The sequence below is a fragment of the Schistocerca gregaria genome, chromosome 4 (assembly GCF_023897955.1).
Source record: "Schistocerca gregaria isolate iqSchGreg1 chromosome 4, iqSchGreg1.2, whole genome shotgun sequence".
Classification (NCBI taxonomy): domain Eukaryota; kingdom Metazoa; phylum Arthropoda; class Insecta; order Orthoptera; family Acrididae; genus Schistocerca; species Schistocerca gregaria.
The window spans coordinates 366,180,795-366,207,655 of NC_064923.1; positions in this window are offsets into that span (position 1 = coordinate 366,180,795).

The window sequence follows — 26,861 nt, forward strand, 5'->3', positions numbered from 1 at the left end:
ACATTTTCAGTGATATGTGTGGACTTGAATCCTGCTAAGGACAGTTGATATGTTGAATATCTTCAGAGGAAAGGCACCCGGTTTTCCGTTAAGAGAAGAAACGAGAGGTTGTAGTGATATTTTACGATGAGGTCTGGAACGAAGTCGACGTTCTAAGTCATCCCATACTATCGCCTGCAGCTTCTGTTTTATGAGAGGGTGCCCTGTTGTGCTGATACCGAAGAGTTCAGCGTTTCCTTTAGCACAATAAGGAGACCACATCCTAACCACGAAAGAGACCCCCACACCGTAATCCCCACCTCCGCCGCACTTCATCGCTGGGATTGCACATGATGGCAGATAACTTTCTGCATTCATTCGTCAAACCCATCCCTCGCATCACATCACCAAAGAGTGTACTGTGATTCATCACTCCAGATCACTCCGTTCTCCACTGGCGTCGCCCTTTATACCATCTCAAGCGTCACTTACCCCTGACTACAGAAACATGTGAGTTATGAGGAGCTGCTCCGTCGTCCTACCCAATTCGTTTTAACACCCTATGCGGAGTCATTACGCTAGCTGGACTACTGGTAGTAGTTTGGAACTTACTAGTTATTCTTTCTGCTCATTTCATGCGATGTTTTAGAATAAGTCTTTTCAGAACTCGACGGTTTGTGCCCGTCAGAAGGCCCTGCACGAAATCTGCCTGTTCTTTGTATAACAGTGGTTGTTTCTTTGCGTTTTCACTTCACAGTCACCTCGCCCATAATCGGTTCCTGCAGCTTTACAATGGTTTAAATGTCTCTAATGTGCCTGTTGTTCAAGTGGCATCGAATGACTGGTCCCTACGCGAAGTCACTGAGCTCTTCTGTCCGACTCATTGTGCTGCAGCGCTGCAGCGCTCCTCTACTGACAACAAAATACTCCTCGCCTCCTTATATACTCTCATATCCACCTCTCGTGATACCTATTTGGAAATTCCTGCATTTTATTCACCTTAACTATAAAATAACAACCATAAAACTGCGTTCGGTTTCTCTTTTGTACTCTTCATCCAGATGATACTAACTCCAAGAAATTGTTGGCAATCTACCCAGTACGTCAGAGAGGAGTAGCGTAGCTAACGGGAACCTCAAACTGGAAGCCGAACCGTGGTTTGCAAACGCAAATGGCAGATTCCACCTCCGTAGTCGAGGTCGCTATCAGGCACTTCCCAGTGGCACACGGCCTGTACTTATCCGGTTCTATTTCTAGTGAGGGAACAAATATTCTCTCTCTGTATTTCGCCGGCGTAAATATCCTGATCAGCGCACTTTGAAACAAATTATGCCTTAACACAAAGCGACCGAGCTTCTCATTTCTTTTCTCTCTGTCACAGCACCGTTATCTTAATGTCTAATGTGTACAACTGGCTACGGGCAATTGATTAAAGTTTCAGCGTGTCTGTACGTCCGCAGGCCTGAAGACAGGAAAGCATCTCATCAAAAATGGCACCCTAGAGAGCCGTAAGCGCAGTTTTATCTGTGCGGAATCGTGGGGGTTGGGAGGAGAGGGGCTGCGACCTGGCGGGGACGGGGGAGGGGGGCGGAGGGGGCCGCTGCGGGGCCTCTCGGTCGTTTGATCTGCATAACAGCATGATAGTGAACAATGAAGGAATCACACCTCTGTGAGAAACGGCGTAGAAGTACAGTACATCAGAACATGGAACTTCCACATTCTTAAGGAGATATTGACAGTCTAAAAAATTTGCTTTAATCCTTTTAGAAGGCCCATTTTGTGAAAAAGGTTTATCTTTCATCACGGTAAAGTAGGCCATTACTCAAGCGCAATGAAAGTCATTAGCAGATAATTCGATTGGGCAGATGAAAAATGCAAGCTAAGAACTAAATAAAAGGCGACACTCTTGTTGAGATGCGTGTAACACTAGGTGAGAGAAGATAGCTAGCTGTTCTCGTGCCGGGGAACTCTTCCGAGCAACGCCTGATGTGCAACACTGAAAACTCAAGTTGCCAGATATACTGGCGCCTCACATGATCTACATGAAAGCCTTGAGCCACTAACTCACTCACCATACTTAGCCACTAACGGTGAAATGTCTGTTTAACCATTTCGTACAGTGTAAGTAGGCTGTTTAGGTTTTCTTATTGGTAACGCCACATAGCGCTCTGTATGAAAATTCACTGGCTGTGCTGTGCGCAGTCTGTGGCTAGTTTGCATTGTTGTCTGCCATTGTAGTGTCGGGCAGCAGGAGATGGATGCTAACAGCGTGTAGCGTTGGGCAGTTGGAGGTGAGCCGCCAGCAGTGGTGGACGTGGGGAGAGAGATGGCGGAGTTTTGAAATTTGTAAGAATTGGTGTCATGAACTGATATTTATATATTATGACTATAAAGGTAATTACATGGTTTGTTCTCTATTAAAATCTTTCATTTGCTAACTGTGCCTATCAGTAGTTAGTGACTTCCGTAGTTTGAATCTTTTAGTTAGCTGGCAGTAGTGGCGCTCGATGTATTGCAGTAGTTCGAGTAACGAAGATTTTTGGTGAGGTAAGTGATTTGTGAAAGGTATAGGTTAATGTTAGTCAGGGCAATTCTCTTGTAGGGATTACTGAAAGTCAGATTGCGTTGCGCTAAAAAATATATTGTGTGTCAGTTTTAAGCACAGTCGAGTGTACAGTTTTTCTAAGGGGACGTTTCATATGTTGACCCTTAGCCAAGGATACCTCACTGTAATTTTCTGATTTTTTCCTTGTAGTTTGTGTAATTAGTGTAGCTTTTGTTTATTGCTAGCGAGTAATCATAGAGAGAATTTCCTTTGTAGTTGAAGTCTTTCATTGTTGTACAGTAAAATAGTTGTGGCATGCATGTAGTTTTGCACGAAGTATTTCGCAGCTGCGCTTGCAATTAACTAGATATTATTTTCAGTGTTATGTTAATGTGTTCTCTTATTTTTGCTCTTCAAATTGTGCTTTTATGTGTTATCGTGTGAAATATTGTGACAATAATGGCGTGTGAAAAACGTAACACTAGGCTCCAAAGTAAACTGAGAAATAATAGAGACGACGAGTGTAGCTTACCAGCACCACTGTGTAATGAATTAACAGACATTCAAAGTAGTAATTTGGTAACTATGCATAGGGAAATAGAGCGGGCGTCAAATAATGGTATAGACAGTGAAACAGGTAGTGAACAGGGAAGCATTATCGATCGATCGGTCGGCAACAGCTCGCCTCAGGATTCCGAAATGACAGGACACAATCTTGCAAATACTGTAGATTCAGATTTTGCGTCCTCACCGTTTTCTCAAATAAATCAAGACACATTTTCTGCCTTTCAAAATGCGAATATTTCCGGTTCAAATGCACTGCCGAAAAGCACTGAGGAACATGTTTCAGACACCAGTGCACTGTTATTACAGTTAATGCAAGAAATGGTACAAAGGCTACAAAAGTTAGACACAACGCTTGAACAAAATCAGAAACAAATGGAACAAAATCTTCAAAAGTTAGACACAATGGAACAAAATCTTCAAAAGTTAGACACAATGGAACAAAATCTTCAAAAGTTGGACACAATGGAACAACACCAGAGACAAACACAGCAACAGTTAGACACAATGGAACAACACCAGAGACAAACACAGCAAACAGTTAGACACAATGGAACAACACCAGAGACAAACACAGCAAAAGCTTCAAAAGTTAGACACAATGTGAACAAAATCTTCGGAAGTTAGACACCACACTTGAACAAACACGTGAAGATTTAACTACTGAGTTACATAACATTGAATCGAAATGTCAAAAAATCTGTAATGGCGTAAAAACACAAATTTGTGAGCATTTTGAACCTATTTTTTCGCGGCATGAAAACGCATTACAAAATCATGAAGCAGCCATAAAAGAACTGCAAACTATTGTTCGTGAAAATCACGACACCTTGCAAGCTAAAATGGACTCAGTTGCATCCACCGATTCGGTTACGCAATTTGCAAGAACTCAGGAAAACTTCAAAGTCACAGTAGATTCGATTTCAACACAAATGGACACTCTGAAACTTGGTTCAGAAAAATACACTGAGGAAATGTGTTCACTATCGGAGAAAGTAGCCGAACTTTCAGATCAGGTCACTAACTTATCTACAAAGGTAGATGATGATCTGAATGATACAGAAGAGTGCGAACAAATTAGGAAATTCAAACAAAATCAGAATCAAATTAATACACAACACCAAAGAGAAATCCGGGAAGTGCAAGATCAGCTGACACAGGTAATACAAGAATTACGTATTTCAGAGGACACTCGCGCTCCAACACGGGAAGAGGGACTTCGAAATACGGAAAAGCCACAAAATAACAACACAGGGCATTTCGGAAATTGTGAAAGAAATTGGCAAAGTGCACCGAATTTTGAGATGGAACTGCCGACACGATGATTTTGACTATAAGCTGTTCATTACTGCACGTAAATTCAAAACATTTAAGAATTCTGGCAACGACATTCATCTACAAGCGTGGCTCCATCAATTCTCTCATTGTTTTCCTCCCAACTGGTCACTAGAGCACATATTAGAATTTATGTGTGGCTACTTAGAGAACGAACCAGCTGCAAGAATGCGATCGGTTATTCACGATTGCCACAGTGAAGGAGAATTTTACCATGCCTTCCTCTTAGCATACTGGTCTCAAACCACACAAGACCGAGTAAAACATGGCATCATGATGATGAAACATTTCGAACAATCTGAATTTTCCAGTCTTGTGCAATATTTTGAAGACATGTTGCACAAGAATCAGTACCTGTCAAACCCATACAGCCCCTCAGAACTCATCCGCATTTGCTTAATCAAATTACAGGAAACATTTACGGCATATTATTTTGGCAGGACGTTGCAAAGACGACATTGAAGCTTTTCAGGGACTCTTACAAGAATTAGAAATTGACACTGACAATCGCGGAACGCGAAAACAGGAACGCAACAATTACAGGTCACATCTGTCGCAATTCCGCGATGAAAGAAATAATAACTGGACACGACAAGGCTATTCTTACAACGCAAACCGTGAACAAAATAGACACCACCCATATGACAACCACTGGCAGAGTAATAGTTACAGAGAAAGATCGCATTTCCGTAGTGATGAATATCACAGAGACAATCAGAGAAACAGACAATACGGGAACCAAAATAATTATTATCAAGGGAGACAGAATAACTTTAGACGCAACGGTCCAGCGCGCAGTTACGATTCAGGGAGAAATTCTCCACCACGTGACCGACAAGAAAGAAACTATGGAATCTACCGACATGACGACAAACGATATGATCGTAACGACAGACCTGAATTGCATCAGAACTGGCGGGATTCAAACAGAGCAGGGCCCTGTCGACAAGGTGAATTTGTAGAAGTTAGGTCTCCTAATCCCAATAAAGACGCGCGCCAACAAAGAAACAGACAATGACTCGCACCGCAGGCAGCCGCGTGCGCCGGCTGGCTCAGAGAAAAATAACGTAAGTTAACCTTGAGCAGAATTCCAGTGTTCCTTACCGACGTAATCACATGATAATTGCATTTCAGTTGACAGTCTGCGTACTAGGAAGAGTAAAGGTTTACACCACATTTCACATGTAAAACCGTTTATTGAAATATAATCAGCTTTTTAACTTTGTCTTTGCCATAAAATTTTTCACTTCACGCTACTAGTACAATTTGTCAGACTTAGAATCTGTTAACATGCAACCATGTTTGAAGTTAAATATCCAGTCAAGAACCAAGAGAACTTATTTAAACAGAAATTACGAATGCATTGTTATAGTGAACAGACGTCACAGTGTTATTGTGCGTGTACATTCTTGCTTGTTAGTTGCACGATTACGTAACGACTATAAGGCTGACATACTTAGAACATTTACCAGTACTGCTAATGAGATTTTAATGCAACATTTTGGTTTACTTGAAAATAAATTCTGGATTTAAAGTACTTTCTGTGAGATATCATATGACACAGTGGTTAGTTTATGTGACAGCTACACGATTTTATCACGACGCTACTAATGAGTGACAATTTACAATGTTGCTTTTGCGGTGTATCTGTTTTATATCTGCCCAATTTTTCTGAATTCTTCTGGAAAGGAGAACATGTTTTAGTAGTAACTTTGTGGTATAGCTACAATGAGACAGCCTTTTCTGTAGCACAACAATACGTTACAGTACAGCACTTACTTCATCATGGCACTAAGCGTAGTAACTACGATATCTATACGTAAAGCATTTCACTTTTGTTTATCATGAGGTAAGTACATTGACTTCTGCAGAACTTAGCTACACAGCTACCTGGTCATTTAAAACAGGAACAAACATTTTTTTTTACTACATCAGTGACAGATGTTTACGTAATTACACAGTTGGATAACTTCAGACTTACGAAATTGTATTTTGTCTGTACTTTGTGAACTGTTCATATTTTTTTCAAAACCATTGTGATACTATGAGAGCTTTGAATGATGTATTTGGTATGGGATCATGATTGTTAAAGTACGTTTGAGGTAGATGACACTTTTGAAATGAGCAGAGAATTTTTTTAGGTTTTGAAATTATTGCAGAAAGCTATGACGTTTTTGATATTTGACTGAGGTGTTATGATGTTATTATTACGATGACGATGTGAATTATGCTGCTGAAGTATGTTTAAGCTGATGCTATATGAGTTATTTGGTTATGCTACGTATCTGTTATGATGACATATTGAAGAAATGTCGACGAATATACATATGTGTAATAAGGTAAGGAATAATGAGTAGTGGTTAGGGACTCTGGTTTGTGAAAAAGGATGTTGGAAACCAAGAATCGTACTTTAAGAGTTATGAAATGTGTGTATATGCGTGAATGTATCACTATGGTGGCGAAAAGTTTTTGGACACTATTATATTTATAGGATTTTATTTTCTACACATTTGTAACGCAAATTCTCAACCTGTGATAATATTTTTATATGAGACTGCCACTGTAGCGGAAACTGGTGTCGTAAATGTTTCGGTAAGACAATTAAGTGACCACCTGCACGTAATGCGTCGTGGGCACCCACCTGCGCGACAACCACCTGACAAAAGAGAGCCATTAGTGTGTGCCTTTCAGAGGCACAGGTAAAAAAAAAGCCATTATCCTCGCTATTGACATTCCTTTGTAGAAAGCACCGCAAATACGACACGCTCATTACTGAGAAAGATACTTACATCTGACACCTGATTATAACAAACGTCTTTCTACGAGAGTTGAGAGAATTCTACTAACTTATGAAATGTCACATGACTATTGAATGATATTTTTATGCTTTGTCCATAGTTGCTTATTTCATTTGGTATCTGTTTTCCAGCTGTGTTGCAGCATTGCTTTTATAAAATAAAATTAAATGCATTTGCTAATGTGAACACTTTCTGTCAACAGATCTATTAAATAATTATTTCATGATCCACATTCTTCGAAAAAGGAGCTCTTGGAATGGAAAGAGCAATAAGAAGCGACTAATAACAATAACTGTATATATATAATTTTCTTTTCAAGTACATGGTAATATTTTTTTACAATAAGTTTTTGTGGTGCACCACTTTAATTACATAGACATTAAGATGTGAATAGACATTGTCCTTATCTGCATTGTTGTCTTTAGTGTAATATTTTTTCTGCTTGAGCTTTGTCATGTTTAGGTATAAGTTATAGCATTTGCTGCGGCTGTTTGCCATTCATAGTGCTACTGAATGTCACTTTGTATTACTAGGTTAAGCCAGTTTTATTACTGATTTATTTTTCTTGTTTGCTGCGCATTGCCTTATATTAGTTGTAATATTTCTGCCTTTTTTTGCCAATTTCCATTTTTTTATCATTGCTGTTTGTGTAAATTGTTTTATGCTGCTGCATTGCCTTGTCCCTTAGTTAAGCATCTGAGCTCAGTAGATTTAAGTTAGCTTAATAGGGGGTAACCTACAAAAGAGAATGAGTTGCGATGAATTGGAAGAATTGCACTGAGAAGTTTATGAAAAAAACTACAGAAATCAGGTATAGATAGCACTTTTTGAAATAATGAAGAACGAAGGGAGATCTCCGACAAGTAAAGAAAGTTTTGTTTGCAAAAAACTGCAGTAAAACAAACCCTGCCCTTTCCTTGTGTTATCCCACTATGTGTTTGTGTACCCTTGTGTATTTATGTTCTTCCTGTCTTTATATGTTTATCTGATAAGACTTATGTTGCAGAATTTTTCTAATACTAAGCTACATTCACTATGATGAGGAATACTGTTATCCTCAAATATAATTTGCATTAATAACATGTTATTTACTTTGTAAAGATGTTTACACATTATTTATTCTGTTTTGTTCTAATGCTCATGTGTGAAGTTGATGTTTCAAAAGTTATTCTGATCTTTTATGTATGTACTTATGTCATAATTTTTGTAACACTGATGTATTTGTTATTTCGATTCTTTTGTAAAGCCTGTACTACTGCAAATGTTATTTGTATTGTTATGTTCTTTAAAGGTGTATTTTGTACCTTTGTAATTGTATTCTCATGTTATAAAATTGTAATTGACATCAGTTCATCAAATTAAGTAACTTGAAAGTTACATTTCGCTGCACACGTTTCTGTTGGTCATAGTATATGGACAATATGTGAGAAGTAAGGACTGATAGTCTTTGCACATGTGTTAATAATTCAGCAAGGGAGTGGATAACGGCATTGCTGGTTCTAAGGACAATTCCAAAAACTTTGTGAGTGCACAAGTGGTGGTTTATGGACCTGCTATATTCTGCGCAAGACACTTCGATGGTGATTGTGCACCTGCACAATCGCAACGGATGGCTACTGGCCGTCTCTACATGGACTACAGTGGGTCTGCTCTGTGATGACCTACCTACCGATAGTCTTCAACGTCGACTGACTCTGCTGTGGCCCATTACCTGTCTGCATGTCAAGAGTCAGCGCTGTCTTTCGTTGGAAGGACAACACTACTTCTTCAAGATTGCTTAGAAATTCACTACTTCCAAGTGCAGCTTCTTTTATTGCTCAGACTTTGAAAAAAAAAAAAACACTGCAATTTTACTGTGATGAATGATCAGGACTGTCTTTATGGACTGTGAGAAAATTTTAACTTCTGACCAACATTGTATCAATAAGTGTGTGCATTTGATATGTTTGTTATAGTAATTATGAAAAATTTTATCAAATCATTATTGGCCACTGCCCAAAACAATTTGTAAAAATTTTTTGTGGGGAGCATGGGGGCTATGTAAGTAGGCTGTTTAGGTTTTCTTATTGGTAACGCCACATAGCGCTCTGTATGAAAAATCACTGGCTGTGCTGTGTGCAGTCTGTGTTTAGTTTGCATTGTTGTCTGTCATTGTAGTGTCGGGCAGTGGCAGCAGGATGCTAACAGCGTGTAGCGTTGGGCAGTTGGAGGTGAGCTGCCAGCAGTGGTGGACGTGGGGAGAGAGATGGCAGAGTTTTGAAATTTGTAAGAATTGGTGTCACGAACTGATATATATATTATGACTATAAAGGTAAATACATGGTTTGTTCTCTATTAAAATCTTTCATTTGCTAACTGTGCCTATCAGTAGTTAGTGACTTCCGTAGTTTGAATCTTTTAGTTAGCTGGCAGTAGTGGCGCTCGCTGTATTGCAGTAGTTCGAGTAATGAAGATTTATGGTGAGGTAAGTGATTTGTGAAAGGTATAGGTTAATGTTAGTCAGGGCCATTCTCTTGTAGGGATTACTGAAAGTCAGATTGCGTTGCGCTAAAAAATATATTGTGTGTCAGTTTTAAGCACAGTCGAGTGTACAGTTTTTCTAAGGGGACGTTTCAACAGGAAGGCTCATTATGCGCAGCTGACGCCACAAGTTACCTGAATTTGATGGTAGCATGGCTTTGGAATATATAATAATAATAATAATAATAACAATAATAATATTTTTTGTGCCTGTACGCCTCCTGTGTATGGAAGTAAACATGTGTGATTGTTCGAATGAATTTAGTTCGAAACATTCCTGGGCAACGCTTGGGTGTAGCATGACGTGTAGCATGACATGATAGTTCTGCAAATCTGAGATGATAATGAAAGGAACAAGAGGGTTTATCTACACACAAACGGCATGCCAAGTCGTGGATAATGCATGGAATCCCGCCATCTCCGAGAGTTGCTCCAGACAATCATGCCAGACTACTCCGATGGCTACGGTGGGTGGCAAGGCCGCAGACAACTGATCTTTGCAGTTCCAACAGCGAGGACACTGTCGCGGGATGGTGTGGTCCTGTCATCGCGACTCTGACGCATGCGCGGCAATACTCTCGGCGAGCTATATACGGCAAAGCGGAGAGCGTCTTGGTCAGTCTTCACCTGATGATGACGGCAGGTTGGTTCAAATGGCTCTGGGCACTATGGGACTTAACAACTGAGGTCATCAGTCCCCTAGAACTATTTAAACCTAACTAACCTAAGGACATCACACACATCCATGCCCGAGGCAGGATTCGAACCTGCGACCGTCGCGCTCTCGCGTTTCCAGACTGAGCCGCCTAGAAACCCTCGTCCAAGCAGGCAGGCGATGACGGCAGGTGTCCCGACGAAATAGTGTGGGTGAAATTTCGACGACGACCGGCTGCAATCCCGAAATCTCTTGGAACACTTAATTCTCCATGAAAATTTTAAATTTCACTTCTTCTTAATTTCTGTTAATTTTTTTTTATTATCTTGAATTTCTACGATCTGTCCGTACATCCTAGCGTAGTAATGTTTAGATCTTGCTAAAACCACGGTTCCAGTGTATGATCTGTTACAGTTCGTACGTCCGCCTTGTCCAGGTGACAATTGGTCTTGTATTTGTAAAGGCGCACCTCTATGCTTGTTTTTGTAGTTATTACGCTCACTTGACCACAAGTACAGGGGAGTTTATACGGGGTGTCTGTCCTGGTGTTTGGCAGGTATTTTCAATTTCGTTTTTAAAACTTCTGTATGAAGTCAGCCCAGAAAAATACTTCTCATCACGTCTTTCAATCGCCTCCCAGTGTCGGAGGAAACCATCGATCTGTTTCCCGTTGCAAACAAATTGATTTTTAAAGTGGAATTTTACGTGACAGTGTGATATTCGTTTACCGAATGTATTAACAGCATCAGCAAATAACGTAGAGTAACCAGCACTCCACCAGGGAGTGCTCCACTTTAGTTTCTGTAAAGTCACACTCGGGATATCACTATCGACAACGTTATGTATAAATATGAAGTTTCGAAAGAATTCTGAAATCCGAATACGGAGTTTTGGCTTCTCAAGGGGTGTGGCATCATGCTTCGACAGACATAGCGGTAAGGAAAATAGAAACAGAAAAACATTGCAGCAAGTTCTTGTGATCGCAGTTCATCTTCATCAAGGAACATAAACTTTTTCAATTTAAATGGCTTCGTCACCCACTTTACATTATAGATTCGTTTGGGCCAATGGAAGATAAACCATGAAGTAAGTCTTGCAGAAGAGAAAAAAATGGTTCAAATGGCTCTGAGCACTATGGGACGTAACATCTGTGGTCATCAGTCCCCTGGAACTTAGAACTACTTAAACCTAACTAACCTAAGGACATCACACACGCCCATGTCTGAGGCAGGATTCGAATCTGCGACCGTAGCAGAAGCGCGGTTCCGAACTGAAGCGCCTAGAGCCACTCGGCCACTCTGGCCGGCGCAGTTTCTCAGCACCTGTGTCGGATGTCGTTAATTTTCCATACAAATATTCACTTCCTACAGAGCATGATACTTTGAGACGTAGCTGGTTTACACACTTGCAAATTGTAAAAGAAAGCTATTAATATTTCATACAACATATTAAAGAGGTAAAACTATGAAAAAATACTTTCATGACAGCAGTCATTACATTAGAAAACAATACATTTAAGGAAAATCCTATTCATTGGCAGAGCGACTGGTCTGCTGACTAGTCGCCACAAACAATGTTCAGTAGGCCATGCAGTACTTGTACAGACAATGGTTTGGAGGGAAGCCATTACGACCATCGGATATCCACTTTAGTTCCAGACCGACCACTTAATACGATTTATATACCAATAGATACTGCTCATCTGAAAAGAAAACAGTGTTATCCTTTGGCAGTAGAACAAATAACACAAATTCGAACCAACTTGTTTAAATGAACTTCCTTACCGTATGGCCACCCAAAGCAGGACTTTTAGTTAAAAATTCCCCAGTAACCTTAAACAAACGATTAACTCATTACATAAGATACTCTTTACACAGTGGCGTGTAAGCTCTGTGAGAAAACCCAGTTTATGACTTAAAGCAGTTTAGAACTCACAGTCCCTTAACTAAGAGAACAATTACTTAGCAACTGTGAAAACTATTTTCATAAGGTAACTGAGAAGCACACAAGGCATCCAGCGAATCCATAAAATGTTGTTGTTGTTGTTGTGTTCTTTAGTCCTAAGACTGGTTTGATGAAGATCTCCATAATACTCCATCCTGTGCAAGCTGCTTCATCTCCCAGTACCAACTGCAAACTACATCCTTCTGAATCTGCTTAGTGTATTCATCTCTTGGTCTCCCTTTACGATTTTTACCGTCCACGCAGCCCTAAAATACTAAATTGGTGATCCCGTGATGCCTCAGAACATGTCCTACCAACCGATCCCTTCTTCTAGTCAAGTTGTGTCACAGACTTCTCTTATCCCCAATCCTATTCAATACTTCATTAGTTATGTGATCTACCCATCTAATCTTCAACATTCTTTTGTAGAACCACATTTAGAAAGCTTCTATTCTCTTCTTGTCTGAACTATTTATCGTCCATGTGTCACTTCCATACATGGCTACACTCCATACAAATACTTTTAGAAATGACTTCCTGACACTTAAATCTATACTCGATGTTAACAAATTTCTCTTCTTCAGAAACGCTTTCCTTGCCATTGGCAGTCTACATTTTATATCCTCTCTACTTCGACCATCATCAGTTATTTTGCTCCCCAAATAGCAAAACTCCTTTACTACTTTAAATGTCTCATTTCCTAATCTAATTCCCTCACCAACACCCGACTTAATTCGACTACATTCCATTATCCTCGTTTTGCTTTTGTTGATGTTCATCTTATATCCTTCTTCCAAGTCCTTTGCTGTCTATGACAGAATTACAATGTCATCGGCGAACCTCAAAGTTTTTATTTTTTCTTCATAGACTTTAATACCTACTCCGAATTTTTGTTTTGTTTCCTTCACTGCTTGCTCAATATACAGATTGAATAACATCGGGGAGAGACTACAACCCTGTCTTACTCCCTTCCCAACCACTGCCTCCCTTTCCTGTCCCTTGACTCTTATAACTGCCATCTGGTTCCTGACATATTGTAAATAGCCTTTCGCTCCCTGTATTTTACCCCTGCCACCTTTATAATTGGAAAGAGAGTATTCCAGTCAACATTGTCAAAAGCTTTCTCTAAGTCTACAAATGCTAGAAAAAGAGGTTTGCCCTTCCTTAATCTAGCTTCTAAGATAAGTCGTAGGGTCAGTATTGGCTCACATGTTCCAACATTTCTACGGAATCCAAACTGATCTTCCCCCAGGTCGGCTTCTACCAGTTTTTTCATTCGTCTGTAAAGAATTCGCGTTAGTATTTTGCAGCTCTGACTTATTAAACTGATAGTTCGGTAATTCTCACATCTGTCAACACCTGCTTTCTTTGGGATTGGAATTATTATATTCTTCTTGAAGTCTGACGGTATCTCGCCTGTTTCATACATCTTGCTCACCAGATGGTAGAGTTTTGTCAGGACTGGCTCTTCCAAGGCCGTCAGTAGTTCCAATGGAATGTTGTCTACTCCGGGGGCCTTGTTTCGAATCAGGTCTTTCAGTGCTCTGTCAAACTCTTCACGCAGTATCACATCTCCCATTTCATCTTCAACTGCATCCTCTTCCACTTCCATAATATTGTCCTCAAGTACATCGCCCTCGTATAGACCCTCTATATACTCCTTCAACCTTTCTGCTTTCCCTTCTTTGCTTAGAACTGGGTTTCCTTCTCAGCTCTTGCTGTTCATGCAAATGGTTCTCTTATCTCCAAAGGTCTCTTTAATTTTCCTGTAGGCAGTATCTATCTTACCCCTAGTGATATAAGTCTCTACATATTTATATTTGTCCTCTAGCCATCCCTGCTTAGCCATTTTGCACTTCCTGTCGATTTCATTTTTGAGACGTTTGTATTCCTTTTTGCCTGCTTCATTTACTGCATTTTTATATTTTCTCCTTTCATCAATTAAATTCAATATTTTTTCTGTTGCCCAAGGATTTCTACTAGCCCTCGTCTTTTTACCTATTTATCCTCCGCTGCCTTCATTATTTCATCCCTCAAAGATACACATTCTTCTTCTACTGTTTTTTTCCCCCATTCCTGTCAATTGCTCCCTTACGCTCTCCCTGAAACTCTGTACAACCTCTGATTTAGTCACTTTATCCAGGTCCCATCTCCATAAATTTCCACCTTTTTGCAGCTTCTTCATTTTTAATCTACAGGTCATAACCAATAGATTGTGGTCAGAGTTCACATCTGCCTGTGGAATTGTCTTACAATTTAAAATCTAGTTCCTAAATCTCTGTCTTACCAATATATAATCTATCTGAAACCTGCCAGGATCTCCAGGCTTCTTCCATGTATACAGCCTTCTATTATGATTCTTGAACCAAGTGATTGCTCTCCCTTTTCCTACTACCGAATTCCAGTCACCCATTACCATTAAATTTTCGTCTCCCTTCACTATCTGAATAATTTCTTTTATTTCGTCATACATTTCTTCAATTTCTTCATCATCTGCAGAGCTAGTTGGCATATAAAGTTGTAGTAATGTAGTAGCTGTGGGCTTCCTATCTATTGTGGCCACAATAATGCTTTCACTTTGCTGTTTGTAGTAGCCTACCCGCATTCCTATTTTCCTATTCATTATTAAACCTACTCCTGCATTACCCCTATTTGATTTTGTGTTTATAACCCAATAGTCACCTGACCAGAAGTCTTGTTCCTACTACCACCAAACTTCAGTAATTCCCACTATATCTAACTTTAACCTATCCATTTCCCTTTTTAAATTTTCTAACCTACCTGCCCCATTAAGGGATCTGACACTCCACTCTCTGATCTGTAGAGCACCAGTTTTCTTTCTTATGATAACGACGTCCTCTTGAGCAGTCCCCGCCCGGAGATCCGAATGAGGGACTATTTTACCTCCGGAATATTTTACCCAAGAGGACGCCATCATCATTTAATCATACAGTAAAGCTGCATGCCTTAAGGAAAAATTATGGCCAGAGTTTCCCCTTGCTTTCAGCCAAAGCCAGTACCAGCACATCAAGGCCGTTTTAGTTATTGTTACAAGGCCAGATCAGTGAATCATCGAGACTGTTGCCCTTGCATCTACTGAAAAGGGTGGTGGCCCTCTTCAGGAACCACACATTTGTCTGACCTCTCAACAGATACCCCTCTGTTGTGGTCGCATCCACGGCACAGCTATCTGTATCGCTGAGGCACGCAAGCCTCCACACCAATGGCAAGGTCCATGGTTCATGGGGGGGGGAATCCAGAAAATATTAAAAACATAGATGGGACACAAAAAAACTGACGGAATTAAAGTTATACTACAACCTGTGGCATAAGGGAACATCCAACAGCTTGCATTCTGTGTCTGACCACAGGTACAAGTCAGATTGTTAAAACTGTAAATGTATGAAACGTTCCCTTTGAACAATTATACATGACTGTGCTTAAACTGTCGCACAGTATTTTTTTAGCGCAACGCAAGCTGACTTTCAATAATCCCTACAAAAGAGTGACCCTGACTAACATTTACCTATACCTTTCACAAATCACTTACTTCATAAAAATCTTCCTTACTTGAACTACTGCAATACAGTGAGTGCCACTACTGCCATCTAAATAAAGGATTCAAACTACGGAAGGCACTAACTACTGATAGGCATAGTTAGCAAATAAAAGTTTTTAATAGAGGACAAACAATGCATTTACCTTAATAGTCATAATATATATAGCAGTTCATGACATCCATTCTTACAAATGTACTGTTTCTGATGGACACACCTCCAGATTATCCATTTTCAAAAATCCGCCATCCCATTTTCCCACATCCACCACTGCTGGTGGCTCACCTCCAACTGTGCAACGCTACACGCTGTTAACAGCCAACAGCCCAACACTGCAATAGCCAGCAACAATGCAAACTAGCCACAGACTGCACACAGCACAGCCAGTGATTTTCATACAGAGCGATACGTGGCGTTACCAATATAAAAACCTAAGTAGCCTACTTACATAGCCCCCCCATGCTCCCCACAAAAAAATTTTACAAATTGTTTTGGGCAATGGCCAGTACAGATTTGAAAAGAAATTTTATAATTACAATAACAAAGAAATCAAATGCACACACTGATTGATACAGTGTTGGTCAAAAGCTAAAATTTTCTCACAGTCCATAAAGAAAGTCCTGATCATCCATCACAGTAAAATTTCAGTGTTTTTTTTTTTAAGTCCGAGCAGTAAAAGAAAATGGACGCGGAAGTAGTGGATTGCCATGCAGTCTTGAACAAGTAGTGTTGTCCTTCCAACGGAAAGACAGTGCTGACTCTTGACATGCAGACAGGTAATGGGCCACAACAGAGCAAACCCACAGCAGAGTCAGTCCAAGTTCAAGAATATTTATTTATTTATTTAACCTGATCAGATTAGGGCCATCAGGCCCTCTCTTACATCGGAACAGTGTTCCACACATGCAGCATTTCACACATCAGAGTTACATCATGACCATAGTTTAAATGAGAATATTAGCTTACTCTAGTGGCAATATGAATAAAGAGTAGTGACTAAGGCCTAATAAAGTAAATGCGGCAGTATTTTTACAGCAGGTGCTATACATACAGATTATGATAAAAGCAATAATTAGCAATAATAATAGCAGTAAAAAAATCAAATAATATTGACAAACATGAGAAGGATTGGCAATAGTAATGAAGGTTTGTGCAGATGTACATAATATCTTGGTGTGTAAAGTAGATGTTTACTAGTTTAGCGTGTTTTGGGAATGGAGATTTAAGGAGGAGGAAAGAGGGAAGTAATGAGGTGAAGTGCATTCATGTACAGACTAAGGCATTACTGTTGCTTAAGTAGATAGGTCATCAACTGTTTTTTGAAGCTGGACATGTTTTTAAGTTCTCTAACATAACGAGGGAGGTTATTCCAGAGTCGGGTTCCCGCTATTGTAAAGGACTTGGAGAAGGTGACTGAGCGATGCAGTGGAACGGAGAGGATTTTATTATAATGGGAACGTGTGTTTCTGTCATGTTGTTCCGATATGAGCGTTAAGGACGAGGAGAGATATGAGGGACAGATTACATTTATAAGGCAGTAGATGAGACAGAGTGTATGGAAATCTCTGCGTTTGTCTGCACGCAGCCAGGACAATTTTGCATATGCTGGTGAAATGTGATCAAAAAGTCGAACGTCACAGATATATCGGACGCAGGCATTCATGACCAGTTCTAGACGTCGGGAATTTTCCTGAGAGAGGCCTTGTAGGATAATGTCACTGTAGTCAATGATTTGGAGTATAAGCGTTTGTATTAATTTCTTTTTCAGATCGAAAGGGAAAAGTTTTTTATATTTTTGTAGGACATGAAGGGATGCTGATGCTTTTTTGCACACTGCTGTTACGTGCACTGTCCAATTTAGATTTTCATCTATTATTACTCCCAAACTCTTTGCTGAGGGAGAGAAGTTAATATTTGTTCCATTTAGGATAAGAGGTGGTACGGATTCACGATGTTTTGGGCTAATGAGCTTAGAGTGACCAACAAGTACCGCTTGGGTTTTAGATGGGTTTAGTTTTAGACCTATGTCCTGTGCCCATTTTGACAGTGCATCGAGGTCAGTATTGAAATTTTCAATAGCTTTCTTGAGAATGCTTGGTTTTGCACTTAGATACAACTGAAGGTCATCAGCATACATATGGTATTTGCAATAGGTCAGAACCGATGACACATCGTTGACATACAGAGAGAAGAGTATAGGACCTAATACTGAGCCTTGGGGAACGCCTGACACTACCTGCCGCCATTGTGATTTTATATTCCCTGATAGGACGCGTTGCTTACGAGACGTCATGTATGAGCGAAACCATTGCACTGCACTTCGTGAGAAATTTAGACCACTAAGTTTGGCCAGAAAGATGTCGAAGTCGACAGTATCAAATGTTTTGCTGAAATCTAAGAAGCAAATGATAGTCGCTTCTTGTCTGTCCATGGCAAGTTTCAAGTCATCTGTCACCTTTATCAGAGCAGATGTTGTGCTTCGATGTTTATGGAAACCTGATTGGTATTCGTCTAGTAGGTTGTTAGTAGTGAGATAGATGGTGAGCTGGCCATGAACTATATATTCTAAGGCCTTTGATAGTGCAGGAAGAAGGCAGATGGGGCGGTAGTCAGAGGGTGCTGCGGTTATGTCCTTTTTAGGCAGTGGCTTAATTTGTCCCAGTTTCCAGGCCTCAGGGAAAACACTTGTGATTAATGAATCGTTGAAAATGTCTGTTATAGAGGGCAGTAGTTGGTCAATAATAAGTTTTACCATCTGGATAGTGATACCATCATGTCCAGTAGATGCTGATCTAATCCGCATTATGGCTTTCTTGACAGTATTGCAAGTGACGTGCTGTAGATAGAATTTTTCTTTGCTACAGTCGTTCAACCCCATGAAGTAATCAATAATTCTCTGTTTTTTTTTTTTTTTTTTTGCAGTACAATTTTGGTTGTAGGTAACGTGAAGAATCAGTTTAGTTCTTCAGCTGGAACCATGTGATTTTCTGCAACTTTTATTTTGCCTAAGCCGAGACTACGAAGATTTTTCCACAGGATAGCTGGTCTACATTTATTGTCAGCTAATGTACGGGCATGTCTGAGCTTAGCGTTTCTCCCCGCTTGACTGACTTTGTTTCGTTTCTGCTTGTATACAGCATGATTTTCAGGTTTAGGGTGTATCTTGTATGCTCGATGTGCAGCATCTCTGAGATTCATGAGCTGTTTCAGTTTATCAGTCAGCCAGGGTGCAGGTTGCCTTTTTACTTTTCTGGTCTTTATTGGACCATATCTGTCATACAGTTGAGTAATTCTGTTAGTGATATCTTGGAGTTTGTCGTTTATGTCCATGAGGGGAGTAGAGGTCATCCCCCAAACTATTTCTTGTGCCTCAGTTTCGAGTTCAGGCTAATTTATGCGTTTGAGGTCTCGGTATGTAGACAGTTTTTGTTTCTTTCTAGGACTTTCTAGTGAATACGTAATGGAAATGATGTCATGGGCAGACATGCCAGGCGCAGATATTTGAGAGGTGCGGAGAATTCTGTTAGGAGATTTCGTTGCGAATATATCAATGAAAGTGTGACTGGTAGTCGTGTGATGAGTAGGTGCCAGCTGAAGTAGCGTCATATTTGAGGAAGAAAGCATCCTCTTAAATTTCCAAGTGGAAGGACTATTGCACAGAAAATTAATGTTAGTGTCACCTGCTATAATTACATGTTCATATGACGATTCGAGACTAGAGAGGGCAGTTCTGAAGCAGGCGAACCCACCTACTTTAGGAGGTTTGTAAAGGACACATATTAAGCACTTTCTGTTAAGTGATTTGACCTCTATGAACATATATTCCACTTGTTTATCTACATTGTTGTAAGATGTGTGTGGTACTGTTGGTGACAAATCAGAGCGTATGTATGCCCCTACTCCGCCCCCTCGTCTGTTGCATCTGTCGTGCCTGAGAAAGATATAGCCATCTAGGTTTACGGAAGTTGTAGGAATACTTGGTTTGAGCCAAGTCTCTGACAAAAGTATTACGTGTACATCAGCAGTTTGAAATATATATTTGAACTCGTCGAAGTGAGCTGGCAGAGACTGGAAATTTGCATGAATATTGGTATGTAGGTCATCATAGAACAGCCCCACTGTAGTCCTGATAGAGAGTATGGTATTGGTGGGCCACCAGAGGTGCAGACCCACTGCAGTCCTTGTAGGAATAATGGTATTGGTGAGTCATCAAAGGTGTAGGCCCACTGTAGTCCTTGTAGAGACGGCCAGCAGCCATCTGTTGCGACTGTGCAGGTGCACAATCACCATCGAAGTGTCTTGCGGACAATATAGGAAGTCCATAAATCACAACTTGTGCACTCACAAAGTTTTTGGAATTCTCCTTAGAACCAGCAATGCTGTTTACCAGTCCCTTGCTCTGTTATTAACACACGTGCAAGCACTAACAGTCCCTGCTTCTCACGTATTGCCCATATACTATGATCAACAGAGACGTGTGCAGTGAAATGTAACTTACAAGTTACTTAATTTGATGAACTGGTGTCAATTACAATTTTATATCATAAGAATACAATAATAATGGTACAAAATACATCATTAAAAACATAACAATACAGATAACATTTGTAGTAATAGGGGCTTTACAAAAGAATAGAAATAAACATACACATCAGTGTTACAGGAATTATGACATAATTAAATACATAAAAGGTCTGAATAAGTTTCGAAACATCAACTTTACACGTGAGCATTAAAACAAAACAGAACAAATCATGTCTAAACATCTTTACAAAGTAAATAACATAGTATTATAAAAATTCTACAACATAACAACATCAGCTACACACATAAAGACAGGAAAAACACAAATACACAAGGGAACACAAACACATAGAGGGATAACACAAAAGGAAAGGACAGGGTTTGTTTTACTGCAGGATTTTGCTTGGAGATCTCCCTTAGTTCACCATTATTCCCAAAAAGTCATATCTAAGCCTGCTTTCTGTGTTCTGTTTACATCCTCTTTCAAAAATAGTTTTTCTCCACTGTACACTACTTTTTTGGCCAAACCATTTTCTTATAGATTCTCAATGCACTTCTTCCAATTCATCATGGTTAGTTTCTTATATAGTCTACCCCCTCTTAAGCTAACTTAAATCTACTGAGCTCAGGTATATAAGATATATATACCAAGGGACAAGACAATGCAGCAGCACATAACAATTAACACAAACAGCAATGACAAAAAAGAATGCAAATTGGCAAAGCAAGCAGAAATATATATAAGTTACATATAAGTTAGCAAAGGAAATGCAACATTATCACTAATATGAGCCAATGTGCAGCAAAAAGAAAAATAAAGCAGTAGTAAAGCTGGCTTAACAGAATAATACAAAGTGAAATTCAGTAGCACTATGCCTGACACACAGCAGCAGCAAATGCAATAACTTATACCTAAACATGACAAAGCTCAAGCAGAAAAAATATTACAGTAAAAATGGCCATACTTAATACCTATGTCACATCTTAACACTAGGGTGATGCATCACCTTCACGTACACTACTAAATAAATTACCCACTCATTGACAAAAATTATGTGTGCAATTCCTATGAAGGGAAATGTCTTTTCGTGTTCCCTCGTTTTTTTTAAGTAGATTATAAAATTATTAACTGGATCTGTAGGCATAAAATATTTATATTAGTACATCTAAAAAAAATTATTTTAACCAATGCTGCAGTGCAGCTAGAAACTAGATATTAAACAAAATGAGCAATCTCTCAACTGCAAAGACAATAAATGTAAAATGTTTCTTATCATTTCATTAGGAATTTTAGTAAATATTATAAATTAAGAGCTCCACAGTGTAATCATATGTTTCCAAGTTTGATAGTGTATTTGCGATGCTTTCGACAAAGAAATGTCAATTGCGAGGATAATGGCCTTTCTTTTCTCCACCTAATGGCTTTCTTTTGTCAGACGACTATCTCTCAGCTGGGCGCCCAAAACGCATTACGTCAAGGTCACTTACCTTTCTTACTGAAATATTTACAACAGCAGTTTCCGCTACAATGACAGTCTCATAAAAATATTTTCACAGGTTGAGAATTTGCGTTACAAATACATAGAAAATAAAATCCTATAAATATAATGGTGTCCAAAAAATTTTCGACAGCATTGTAATACATTCACACATGTACACACATTTCATAATTCTTAAAGTACGATTTTTGGTTTCCAACATCCTTTTCCACAAATCAGAGTCCCTAACCACTACTCATTATTCCTTACCTTATTATACATATACGTATTCGTCGACACTTCTTCAATATTTCATCATAAGAAATACATAGCATAGCTTATTGATCATAAACATACCTCCACAGCGTAATACACATCGTCATCATAACATCATAAAACCTCAGCCTAATCTCAAAATCGTCGTAGTTTCCTCCAATAGTTTCAAAACCTAAAAAACATTCTCTGCTCATGTCGAAAGTGTCATCTACCTCAAACGTACATTAAAAATCATGATCACATACCAAATACATCATTCAAAGCTCTCATAGTATCACAATGGTTACAAAAAAATATGAACATTTCACAAAGTAGAGACAAAATACAATTTCATAAATGTGAAGTTATCTAACTGTGTAATTACGTAAATGTCTGTCACTGATGCAGTAAAATAAATATTTGTTTCTCTCAGTTAAATGATCAGATAGCTGTGTAATTCTGTGTTAGAGAAATATGATACCCATGTGTAAAGTTGTATAAGCCAATACCATATTAGCTAGGGCTCCTTGTGCTTGCCATACACATGGTACACAAAGTAAGCGTGTACCCCCCAGAGGATTAATGTAATTATACCCTCAGGTGTTACAGATTACAGCAATGGAATGAAATGTATCATGGAAAACTTTCTTTGTAATTCAAAAATCTTGAAAAATAAATGGTTTAAGCACTCAAATGCGTCTCCTGTAGCGCTAAATGTGCGTCTTGCTGTAAGATAATTCTGTGGAACTGTCGTAGTTGTCGTCCTCTATAAGCAAAGTTCTGCTGAAGTCAATGTACTTACCTTATCAAAAACGAAAGTGAAATGCTTTGCGTATAGATATCGTAGTTATTACGTGCCTTGCCGTGATCAAGAATGTACTATAATGTAATGCTACGAAAAAGGCTGTGTCATTGTAGCTATACCTTAAAATTTACTACTAAAACATGTTTTACTTTCCAGAATAATACAGAAAAAATGTGCAGATATAAAACAGATACACCGAAAAAGCAACAATGCAAATTGTGTCACATATTAGTAGCGTCGTGATATAATCGTATAGCTGTCAAATAAACTAACCACTGTGTCATCTGGTATCTCTCAGAAAGTACTTTAAATCTAGAATGTATTTTCAAGTAAACCAAAATGTTGCATTAAAATCTCATTAGCAGTACCTACAGTACATGTTCTAAGTATGTCAGCCTTATAGTCGTTACGTAATCGTGCAACTAAGAAGCACGAATGTACATACACAATAACACTGTATCGTATGTTCACTATAACAATGCACTCGTAAATACTGCCTAAATATGTTCCCTAGGTTCTAGACTGGATAGTGAACTTCAAAACATTGTTGCATGTTAGCAGTTTCTAAGTCTGACAAAGCATACTAGTAACGTGAAGTGAAAAATTTTCTGGCAAGGGCTAAGTTTTAAAGCAGATTATCTTTCAACAAACGGTTTTGCATGTCAAATGTGGTGCATTCATTTACCCTTCCTAGTGCGCAGAGTTTCAACTTCCAAGCAATTATCATTTTGTATACGTCGGTACGGAATGCTAAAATTTTTCTCAAGGTTTGCGTCAATGTTGTTTTTAGCTGAGCCAGCCGGCGCCCATGGCTGCCTGCGGTGCGAGTCAGTGTCTGTCTCTTTGTTGGCGCGCGTCGTTATTAGGATTAGGAGACCTAACTTCTATAAATTCACCTGTTTGAACCTCGCCAGTTCTGATGAAATTCAGGTCTGTCGTTATGGTTATATTATCTGTTGTCATGTCGGTAGATTCCATAGTTTCTTTCTAGTCGGTCATGTGGTGGAGAATTTCTCCCGGAATCGTAACTGCGAGCTGAACTGTTGCGTCTAAAGTTATTCTGTCTCCCTTGATAATAATTATTTTGGTTCCCAAATTGTCTGTTTCTATGGTAATTCATATTCATTACTATGGAAGTGCGATCTTTCTCTGTAATTCTTTCTACTGTGCCAACGGTTGTAATACGGGTGGTGTCTGTTTTGTTCACGATTTGAGTTGTAAGAATAGCCTTGTCGTGTCCAGTTATTATTTCTTTCACCGCGGAATTGTGACGGATGTGACCTGTAATTGTTGTGCTCCTGTTTTCGCGTTACGCGATTGTCAATGTCAATTTCCAGTTCTTGTAACAGTCCCTGAAAAGCTTCAATGTCGTCTTTGCAACGTCCTGCCAAAATAATATGTCGTTAAATGTTCAGGTAATTTGATTAAGCAAATGCGGATGAGTTCTGAGGGGCTGTATGGGTTTGACAGGTACTGATTCTTGTGCAACATGTCTTCAAAATATTGCACAAGACTGGAAAATTCAGATTGTTCGAAATGTTTCATTGTTATAATGCTATGTTTTACTCTGTCTTGTGTAGCTTGAGACCAATATGCTGAGAGGAAGGTATGATAAAATTCTCGTTCACTGTGACAATCGTGAATGACCAATCGCATTCTTACAGCTGGTTCATTCTCTAAGTAGCCCCACATAAATTATAATCTGTGTTGCAATGACCAGTTGGGAGGAAAACAATGAGAGAATTGATGAAGCCATGCTCGTGGATAAATGTCGTTGCCAGAATTCTTAAATTTTTTGAATTTGCGTGTAGTAATGAGCAGCTTATAGTCAGAATCATCGTTTCGGCGGTTCCATTTCAAAATTCGGTGCACCTTGCCAATTTCTTTCATGATTTCCGAAATGCGATGTGTTATTATTTAGTGGCTGTTCCGTATTTCTATGTCCCTCTTCCCGTATTGTAGCGCGAGTGTCCTCTAAAATATGTAATTCTTGTATTACCTGTGTCAACGGATCTTGTACTTCCCGGATTTCTCTCTGGTGTTGCGTATTAATCTGATTCTGATTTTGTTTGAACTTCGTAATTTATTCGCACTCTTCTGTGTCATTAAAGACTACCGGTTTTGTGTCATTCAGATTATCATCTACCTTCGTAGATAAATTATTTAAATGATCCGAAAGTTCTACTACTTTCTCTGATAATGAACTAATTTCCTCCATTTGTCTTTCTGAACCAATTTTCAGAATATCTACTGTGTCCTTTTAAGTTTTCCTGAGATTTTGCAAGTTGCGTAACCGAATCGGTAGACGCAACTGAGTCAATTTTAGCTTGCAAGGTGTGTGATTTTCATGAACAATAGTTTGCAGTTCCTTTATGGATTCTTCGTGATTGTGTAATGCATTTTCTAGCCGCGAAAAAATAGGTTGAAAACGGTCACAAATTTTGTGTTATTACGTCATTACAGACTTTTTGACATTTCGATTCAATGTTATGTAACTCAGTAGTTAAATCTTCACGTGTTTGTTCAAGTGAGGTGTCTAACTTCCAAAGATTTTGTTCAATTGTGTCTAACTTTTGAAGCTTTTGCTGTGTTTGTCTCTGATTTTGTTGCATTGTTTCTAACTGCTGCTGTGTTTGTCTCTGGTTTTGTTCCATTGTGTCTAACGTTTGATAATTTTGTTCCATTGTGTGTAACTATTGAAGCATTTGCTGTGTTTGTCTCTGATTTTGTTTCATTTGTTGCATTAATTGCAATTATAATGTATTAGGGTCTGGAATCTGGCCCTCTATGCTTTTCGGCAGTGCATTTACACCGGCAACATTCACATTTTGATAAGCAGAAAATGTCTTGACTTATTTGAGAAAACGGTGAGGGCGGAAAACCTGAAACTACAGTATTTGCAAGATTGTGTTCTGTCATTTCGGATTCCTGAGGCGAGCTGTCGCCGACCGATCGATCGATAATGCTTCCTCGTCCACAACTTGTTTCATTGTCTACACCATTATTTGCCGCCCGCTCCATTTCCCTATGCACAGTTACCAAATTACTACTTCGAATGTCTGTTAATACACTACACAGTGGTGCTGATAAGCTACACTCGTCGTCACTATTATTTCTCAGTTTACTTTAGAGCCTAGTGTTAAATTTTTCACACGCCATTATTGTCACAATATTTCAAACGAGAACACAGAAAAGTACAATTTGAAGAGCAAAAATAAGAGAACACATTAACATACCACTGAAAATTATATCTAGTTAATTGCAAGCGCAGCTGCGAAATACTTGGTGCAACTCTACATGAATGCCACAACTGTTTTACTATACAACAATGAAAGACTGCAACTACAAAGGAGATTCTCTCTACAATTACGCGCTACTAATAAGCAATAGCTACACTAATTACACAAATTACAAGAAAAAAATTAAAAGATTCCAGTGAGGTATCCTTGGCTAAGAGTCGACATATGAAACGTCCCCTTTGAACAATTATACATGACTGTGCTTAAACTGACACACAACATTTTTTTAGCGCAACGCAATCTGACTTTCAATAATCCCTACAAAAGAATGGCCCTGACTAAAAATAACCTATACCTTTCACAAATCACTTACCTCACAAAAATCTTCGTTACTCGAACTACTGCAATACAGCGAGTGCCACTACTGCCAGCTAAATAAAAGATTCAAACTACGGAAGGCACTAACTACTGATAGGCATAGTTAGCAAATGAAAGATTTTGACAGAGAACAAACAATGTATTTACCTTAATAGTCATAATAAATATAGCAGTTCATGACATCCATTCTTACAAATGTACTGTTTCTGATGGACACACCTCCAGATTATCCATTTTCAAAAATCCGCCATCTCACTTCCCCACATGCACCACTGCTGGCGGCTC